The sequence below is a fragment of the Thermobia domestica genome, chromosome 5 (assembly GCF_964235325.1).
Source record: "Thermobia domestica chromosome 5, izTheDome1.hap1.1, whole genome shotgun sequence".
Taxonomy (NCBI): Eukaryota; Metazoa; Arthropoda; class Insecta; order Zygentoma; family Lepismatidae; genus Thermobia; species Thermobia domestica.
The window spans coordinates 299,274,172-299,284,333 of record NC_137458.1 but is presented as its reverse complement, the minus strand read 5'-3'; positions in this window follow the sequence as shown (position 1 = coordinate 299,284,333).

Genomic DNA, 10,162 nt, shown 5'->3' with positions numbered 1-10,162 from the left:
AAAAGATTTCAAATCGAAATTACAATCTATTACCCTTCACCTTGAATGGGATAGATATCAACATACTATCGAAGATTCTTGTCACCTTATCAATAACGAGTCTCTTTCTGTCAATACCATACATACTTTTATCAAACATGCTGTATCAGTCTCGAAGACAATTTCCACTACTCCTCCATCTAGGAAACTATCAAACCGTAGCTCTACATCTCATCATCCACATTGGTGGAATGTAGAATGTCAACAAGCAGTCAATAATTGTCAAAAATCTTTGAAATTATTTTTTAAGACCAGAACAAAAGACGATTTTCTTCATTACCGTAAATGTAAAGCCATTGTTAAAAGGATCACCTTGTATTACAAAAGGAAAAGCTGGGAACATTTTTGTAATAATCTCTCCTATCTCACTCCCAAATATAAGATTTGGAATTTCTTTAAACATCAAATTCATCGTTATCATAATTCACAACCTCAGCCTATGCATCGTTTGGATGACCAGAAATGGATCACAGATTTTCATCAACAATTGGCTCCCTGCACTGTCAATAATTCTCGGCGTCATCTTTTACCTTATATTCTGCCACAGGGATCTTCTGTTTTGGAAACTAGTTTTTCAGAAGTGGAACTCGACGTTGTTTTTCAGCATCTTCGCACCAACACCTCTCCTGGGATAGATGGTATTTATTATAAACATTTTACCACTCTTGCTGTTCGTGGGAAGGCACTATTATTACAAATATATAATAAAATTTGGGACACTGCCCATATTCCATCTCAATGGAAACAAGTTCTTATTGTTCCTATTTTAAAAAACAAACAACATATTGGCAAAGCGGACAACTATAGACCAATAGCGTTACTTCCTTGCTCTCTCAAGATATTTGAAGACTTACTTTTATCCAGATTACAGTGGTTTTTGGAACATAATCAAATTTTTCCTCCTACTATCACCGGCTTTCGAAAAGCCACCTCAACATACGACGCACTTGGGCCTCTTATTCTTGACATTTATCAGGCTTATCTTGAAAGACAATTTGTTATTGCAGTTAGCGTTGACTTGAGAAAAGCATATGACTCAATTATCTTAGATCTTCTCATTCAAAAGCTATATCTGTTACAGATACCTTCCAAATTTATTAGAATCATTCATAACTTACTTATCAACAGAAAGATTTTTATCAAACTTAACAAAAATTACAATAAACCTAGAACTACATCGGTTGGCTTACTCCAGGGTAGTAAGTTAAGTCCTACTCTATTCAATCTCTATATATTGGACCTCATAACAGAACTTAAACAAGAAGTAAAACTGTATTCGTATGCTGATGACATTATATTCATTCTGACTACGGATGATCTTCACCGAGGGACAATTCTTATTGAACAAACCTTACAAAAACTATTACGTTGGTCTATAAACAATGGTATCGACATCAACTGGGAGAAAACTGTATACTCCGTCTTCACGCGAAGACGTTGTTATACACGCCCTACCATTCATATCGAAGATCGTACGTTACGCTATGTTCGACACTTCAAATACCTTGGGCTTTATTTGGACACAAAAATGACTTGGAAACCTCACTTAGCTCTGTTATCAACCGCATTGGATTCATACAACAACATTCTCAAAAGCTTAAGTGCAAAACGTTGGGGACTCAATCCAACTTGTCTATACAAAATTATTACACATTGTATGATGGCAAAAACTCTTTATGGAAGCATATTTTATGAGGAGAAGATGAACTATTTTTACCAGCGAATAAACAAACTTTTATATGATGCACTTAAGATCATCCTTTCTCAGCCTACCTTCTGCCCGAAAAATGCTCTCTTTGAGGAAACTGGTATGATTCCTATTGACTTACAAATTTCCAAATTAGCAGAAACTTTTCTTTTGTCACGAATGGCGAAAAGGAATAATCCCCTTATAGCACAGCTTCATCAGATTAAACATATATTGGAAAATAGACATCAGAAGGTGCCGTATAGAAATAAATCACCATGGATAGTCAAAGCGTTTTTTAAAGTTCACATGTATGAAGGAATGATTTTACAATCCCCATCACTGCCGTGCTACATATTTCACTATACAACGAGTTTGGTACAAATAAAGACAATTCTTCCTCACTACGTCTCTTCTTCGACTTCAGGACATTTACCAAATATCAATAATTACATTTGGCACTCTTGTGTGGATCAGCTATCTTCAAATTGTATACTTGTTTTTACAGATGCATCTAAATACATTCATCAAAATGTCGGTGCAGCAGTTGTTGTTCCTACTCTTCATATTATCAAAAAATTCAAACTTCCTCAATATTTTACCATTTTCGAAGGTGAGGCTTTTGCCATTCGGCAAGCTCTTTTATTAATAAAAAAAGTTACAACTTTCTGATGCCTGTATCTGCTCTGATGCTCTCAGTGTTCTTAACGCTTTAAGACACACCCATTGGAATGTGAAAACAACTTGGCTTCTTTTAAATATAAAATTTTTATACCATCAACTTCAAGAACAAGGATATATTATACATTTTTTACACACGAAATCACATTCTAATATAAAATTCCATGATGATACAGACCTAGCTGCAAAGTCTGCATGTAATGATGGTCAATCAGCTTTTATTAAAGTTAGTCACTTAAACTTTATTCCTATCATCAAACGAAATCAAGTCCAGATGTTACATGCTTGGAAATCTGAAAATAGGCTTGGACCAGGGCGACATTATTGGCAAATCATGTCTATCTCTCAACCCAAACCATGGCTTACTATACATAATTGGTCTAGATACAGAGTAATTCTATTATATCGCCTTCTTTTTGACACCGCCTTAACGCCTTATAAATTATATCAAATACATAAATTGACTACACCTTTATGTTGGTGTCAGCGTGATATTGGATCTTTGAATCATTTAATTTTTGTTTGTGAACAATTTACTAAAGGCAGATCTTATATGATCAATAAACTTCACAGAGCACTTGGTTATGGACCTTTTTCTGTTGAACAAATTTTAGCTACGACCTCTTGGACTCTCATCCAATTATTGATTGAATTTTTACAGATAAATGGTATCCCGCTCTAAAACTACTAAACCTGATGCAAATATATTCTTCATTTTTATATGGGTAACTTAAAAAAATGAAAAAAAAATAATAATAAATAAATAATAATAATAAAAAAGGAATAACTTCAAGGCATTTGATAATGTATCTGGCGAAAGTTCTACTATCGACTTCACCTGTGATTTTTTTTTTCTTTTTTCCAATTTGACTTCTAAAGCTTATCAAAATACAAAAGGCAAGAACACCAGTGAATAATAATAATAATAGTGGTAGTGGTGGTGGTGATAATGATAATAATAAACTGACTCAATCCTCAGTGGAAACATGATATTGCTTGACAATCTTCATGATATATATGTCCTGTTATGCTTCACTCTCATCAACAGAGAACTATCCGAAATCCATTTGAAATTTTTCATCTTCTCACTAGGAAAATTTTCAAGATCATTACTAACATGGTTATCTAAGTTCAACTATTCCTTTGAGGTCTGGTCTTCAGTGCACGCAACATGTATCTTCTTCAAGGTTTTTACTGGACGCAACGAGTTAAAACTGTACATTAAGCAATGACTTTAGTAGAGATTTATCAATTTTTATTTTTTCAGCAATTCCAGGGCCATAGCGGACTTAACTACTACGGTGCCGCATCTCCTCCTATGTACAACCTCTGTATGAGGTTACAAGAACAAGAACAAGAACACATCGTTCGCGACTTGTAACTGAATTTTTGGTCAAAAATCACATTATTCGGTTGCATCATCCGCCCTATTCACCAGATCTCGCTCCGTGCGATTTCTATCTGTTCCCGAAACTGCATTTGGCGATGAAAGGAAAGTGGCACGCATCGATTGATGCCATTGAGAAGGCGACGACTACCGTCCTAAAGACCATTCCAATAAAGGATGTGGAGAAGTCGTTTGACAACTTGTTGGAGCGTGCAAATATGTGTATCGATGCAGAAGGGGAATACATTGATTAATAAAAATGATTTGTTCCAAAATGTACATTGCTTTTTTGTTTTTTTAAAACGTTCGGTTTCTTTTGGAATGGAGGGTGTATATTAGGGTGGGTCGAAAAAAGTGAATTTTTGAATATCAAATTCTAATAGTGCGGAAAAATTTCGTATTCAAATGCTGATAAAGGAAAAAATATTGAAAAAAAAATTCCTATATTAAGTTCTCGCAAAGGGTATAAAATTTGAACCAAGTGCACAAAAATACTATTTTGCTTTAATATTCCAATTTACTCAAGATTAACTTTTTCGACTTCTACGTAGTAGCATGAAATTACTTGATTTCAGCTGCTTATTAATGAAGAAAGATGTTTTTTAAAAAATTGATACAAAATCGTTAGATTGCAGCTTTTCGCCCATTTCGCAAAATTATTTTTGGTGTGGCTGCAATTCGGGTTCCATCTACGACTTACCCAACCATCGAGTTTTTTTTTTTTTTTTAACTATTACCAGTTAAGGGCGTCATCTTGAAATCGGATTCCCGGTCTAATTTATTTTATCAAAGATTGCAATGTTGTCTTAATATAGCCACTGTCTTAATATAGCCATCTCTGTTACCTTGACCGGACACTTTTCCGACGGCTCTGTCACACTTTAACATATTTTTACACTGTGACAGAGGAAGTTTATACATTCAAATGCGAAGCAGAGGTTACATGTTGTAGGATTGTGTATGTACGAGTTTCAACATGAGTAGGGTAGTTTACAAGTTAATGTTCCATTTGTGCATTTATCTGCGTGACTAAATCTGAACCGTCTTACATGAAGAGTTACATCTTCAATTGCAACTATATATTTTTGTATTTGTACTAGTGCACGTTGTATTCAAGTAGTAGGCCTAAGTAGGGTAACTTGCGGTGCATGATTGTAGAAACGTAAGGTTTTACAATCAGGTGCTTCTTTTTGAAACAGGCTGAATAATTTTGGCCGCATATTTTTTCTTTCCTTTTAGAAGCGTATTCCGAGAGTTAAAAATTTCCATACCTAGTACATAAATTGGTTAAATTATAATAATAGTAATAAAGTTGATTGCTAGAGCCTATTTCAAGTGTGCCCTCGACAAGTATGTGAAACATACTTCGGCCCCACCCTTGCTGCCCTTTTACGGAGGAAACCTTCCCTTTGCTTTGGGGAAAGAAGTGAATGACCTCGGCTATGTTGCGATTTGTCATTCAGTCGTTTGATCTCGACGAGTGAAGATCGTAGGCTTCTTAGAATAGCTAACAAGACAGTGTACAGCGAAGCCCGTCAATGTGGCAACCCTGTCCATATCCAACTTTTGAAAACATCTCGGTCAAAGCAACGTATCTCTCCTCTTTTGAGAGAGGTATGGAAAGCATACATAGACAGCAGCACTTGAAACAGAAAGGCTCTTGGTCGTATCACTATTCATCTTTATAACAATCCTATTTTTACGCTCGATATTACATTCTGCAAGAGAAAATAACAGGTAACAGTAAATTTTACACTAATAGATTTTCAGAAACAATTTATTTAACACTTTTTTGAATTGTATAAAACACTGTTTTTGTAATTAATATACACACAAAAAATAACACAACATGGTACTTCAAATTAAATACATCTCCTGTATTTAGAAATTAATCTCTCACTAACGAAAAAAAGAACACAACAACAATTCGTTTCTACGAATCACAGTTTTACTCATTCCATCAAAATTATTGCAAATCTATGAACTATTTATTGAATATAGATAAGATAACAAAAACAAAATGCTTATGCTCCAAACTTCTTTTCCATAAATATATCAATACATTTTCAACAACGAAAATATTTATTAATGTACTTTATAGTAATTTGTATGTTTTTTAAGTATGATATACAGTATTACTATATATATACACACTGTAGTATTTGCAAAACTCAAATGCATTCGTAAATGATCGTAATATATTATAATCAGTATTATTACATTTAGTAACAAAATAATGAAAATACAGACTGATACTTATTATACATTGTATTTACATGCACACAGATGATATATATATATATATATATATATATATATATATATATATATATATATATATACGTACATACAGGACATATTATGCTAGTTTGAAAATTTAACGTGAGTTTTTGGGCAAGCTAATGGCAAGAATTATGTTTATGTGATTCTCATACAACGATGGAAATATGTTTTCTACCTACACACAAAGATTTTAATATTAAATATATTCAGTATTATTCTTCAATTGTTTTCAGCACAGCCTCCAAATAACAACTTTCTTTTATTGTCATCACTATCAATCGTTCATCGCAGCCGTACAAATACTGAAGTTTTAACGTGCCCGATTGTTCTAGAAATTGAATACTGAAAAGGTGTAAAATTCTTTGCAGTTTTTCATTAAATATGCACAATATTTGAAACAGCAATTTGGCACCCAGACTGTCAAACAGTACTTCGGAAATTTTAATATTTTAGCTTGAAATAAGCACACTCAGATGTTCAAACAAGATTCACATTTATTTAATTCCAAATATGGTTTAAAACACAATTTTTTAAAGACTTGGTGGCCACGTTTCTCTCAAAGAGACTGTAACTTAGCTAAGCTTTAACCGTCCATACATTTTTAGCCAAAAAAAAAAAAAAAAAAAAAAAAAAAAAAAAAAAAAAAAAAGGAACGAAATTAAACAAACCTTGATTTTGGATATCAGTATTAATAAACAAAACTTACCAAAGCATAAAATACACAGGGTATTACAAAAATGTGTCACAGTATTTTGTGAAAAGATTTCACACATCAAAATAAGAAAAAAGTTCATGTGGACCTGTACTCAAAAGTGGATAATTTCGGAGTTATAGGGTGCCGAAAACGTGAAATAAGTAAACTTTAGATGTTCATAGCTCCACTACTATGGACATATCATAGTCGGGTCAAGATGTCATTCAGGAACTGGTATATAAACTATCCAAATATCCATGTTTAAGAATACTTTAGTACTTGCACACCAATTTTTAGAGAGGTAGGTGGAGAGTGATCAAGTACTCCCAAATAGCTTCTCTAAAAATGATTGTGCAAATACCGGAGGTTCTGAAAGATAAATATTTGTATAGTTCACATACTAGTTCCTCAGTGATATCTTGACCCAACTACGATCGGTCCTGTAGTAGTGAAACTATGAACCTTTGAACTTCATTTTTTCATGTTTTCGGTACCTTATAACTACGAAACTTTGCACTTCCGACTACAGGTCCATATAAACTTTTTTCTTATTTTGAAGTGAGGAATCTATTTTCAAAATACGTGACAAATTTTCGTAACAACCTGTATATTTAGTACTTTGCTCAGCTTTGATTTATTTATATTGTGAAATATTTTCAAAGTTATAATAAACAAGATATATGTGGATATCGATTATACTAATAGGTTGCTTAGGCTGAGAAGCAACCAGGCTCGGATTTTTAAACTTCATGTACAAGAATTACAGAACAGCCACAGGTGTGAACACCTCCCAGAAACTGAAAAGTTTGGCAAATAACAACCCAACATTTCAACACATGATATGGGAAGCGGAAGCCTATTAGCTTATTTAACCTACAAGACGGTAACTTTACATTTAACCAAATATTTTCATCGGAAGATGGCAAGCAGGAATTGTATATTCCATACAATCAGTAGACATGAGACGCATATGACAGACAATAACTTCTTGGTCTAAAGGTTATTCATTAATATCATCATTTCTCAAACCAAGAGGGGTAAGACGGTCCTTTTCTTGTAAGCGTGGACAGAATAGGAGAAAAAAAATGGATGGTACAAAAGAACAATGAAAAAGTGTTACTGGAAGATCGAAGATACAAGAACAATACCAAAAACAGTTAAGATGATGTCTGACCACAAATACGAAAGAGGACCCAAAAGAAACCGGACTCTCGTTCTAAAACAATAATTTATTACATTTTTTTACAAAATTCTTTCAGTCTCCTTCAAAGTACTCTCCATTAAAAGCGATTCATTTGTCCCATCTTCTTTACCACTGTTTGAAGCACCTCTGGAATTCTGGAACTTTTATATCGTCCAATGCGCTCTGCGAAGTTCTTTTTACAGCCTCTACACCATCATTTTCCTTTTGGATTTTGTTTAATTCTCGGAAAATGTCATCATGTTGGTCAAAAAGTTAGGATCACTTTCAATCTGATTTTTCAAGTCCTGGCTCAAATTCAGACGAATGATTTGATCCTATGTGAGCAGGTTTTAGCGGCAACATGTCTCATTTGCAAAACCTCACGCTGGCAAGAGCTCCAACTCACTCCTGCCTGTTTTGAAATATCATCGATCATGAAACGACGATCCTCGCTGATTTTGGGACAGATTTGTTCGATGTTTTCGTCGTTTCGAAATGCTTAAGAGCACCCAGAACGAGCATGATCTTCAACACTCATCTTACCACACTTAAAGCGCCCAAACCACTAAAAAAAAATGTGTGCGGTTCATAGCATCCTTCTTGAAAGCCTGTTGAAGCATTTGGTAAGTTTTCGCTTCCAATTTTCCAAGTAGGAAGCAAACACACTCCTTGTTCCTTTGAATCTGCCATAACGATTTCGCAGGCGGCAAACGAGAACAGTTGAGAAAGACAATAATACGATCAAACGTTAACCTCCTACGCAGACGCCACTTGGCCAACTGATTTGGGAAGGTCTCTACTAGACCCATCTAGCAGGAAAACTCTTTACTACGCCTAGGAACGGCAGCGCTCTTTCAATCCGGTTTCTTTTGGGTCCCCCCTCGTATGATACGATTTTTTTAAAAAATATATATATATTGCTATAGTGAATGATATTAAAGACAGTAAATTTTATGTTACAACAAAAAGGACAGCTGAGGATTGTAGTGCGTGGAAAACTTTTAAATATAGTTAACAATCATCATCTTTATCTCTTACACAGATACTAACTTTATAAAATATTCCACTAAATAAAAAATAAATTTAGAAATTCTCAAAAGCAGGACTAATCCGTTGCTGCAGCATATATTTATTGCCACGAGGTACTTCAGTAGTTAATCGTGGAAAAAGAACTTACTACAAAGGTACTGCAAATCGGTACAACAAATCCTCCAACAAGCGGGTAACAAAGGTTTCTGGAGATATGTTATAACACGGACGTATTGAAAAGCAGTAGACCGAAGATGTTGAGAGAGAGAAGATAAAAATCGATGGCTAGTTATGAATGCGGTGAATTCTGGGAAGTCTTTACTCTTGGTCGGCAATGTCCATACGGCGTCTGTAAGTCCCTGAAATCCAATTCACGAAATCCATCGCGCACAGTAGCTATGAGCGAGGAGGAGCTTTAAACTTAATGTCAGTGGTTCCTGGAATCCGTGACGTCGCATGAGAAGGAACTAGTTGAATCGTACTGGTCTGAAGAAAAGTAATTTTGTTGCGAAGGAAGAGATTTTATCAGTGCATGAAACACTTGATATGGGATCGAGACATATCTAAAACTTAGGTTACCATGCAACCCCATCTTTCTATTTGCTGTTTGCTCAAGTGGACAAATAGTGAACCTCTTCATTCGAAACGTGTATTTTGGCGCGCTTCCCCTCCTCGTCCACAAGAATCTGTCGTTTTGGAAGCGGCGAAACTGTTATTTTCTTTATTTCAATGGGAGGGCGATACCAGGTAGCAAGCAAGACGACCCAGAAAGTTGCACATAGTTTGACTCCTTGCAAGATGAAAAAAAAAAAAAAAAAATTGCTGCATGTCCTTTTCAAGACTATGTTTACATGGAGAAATATTGTAGAGTTCCACGATTTTTTAATGACAACTACAAGATTCTTGATGCTACTATACAACACGTACCTTATACTTTCAATAACCTACAGAAACATGGACAATAATGGTAACAGAATCCAGCAGCGCACATGATATTCCTCAGAAGAATTCTCGAAAGATCAAACAAGAATGAAATCACACGAATACACAACCAAGAAAGCGCCGACGGGGAAAGAATAGAAAAATCTACGCTATTCATGTATGGACATATAGAAAGAATTAAAAAAAGGCACGCTTACTTGAAAATTCAAAGTTATATTTAAATGACCGTAAGAAACA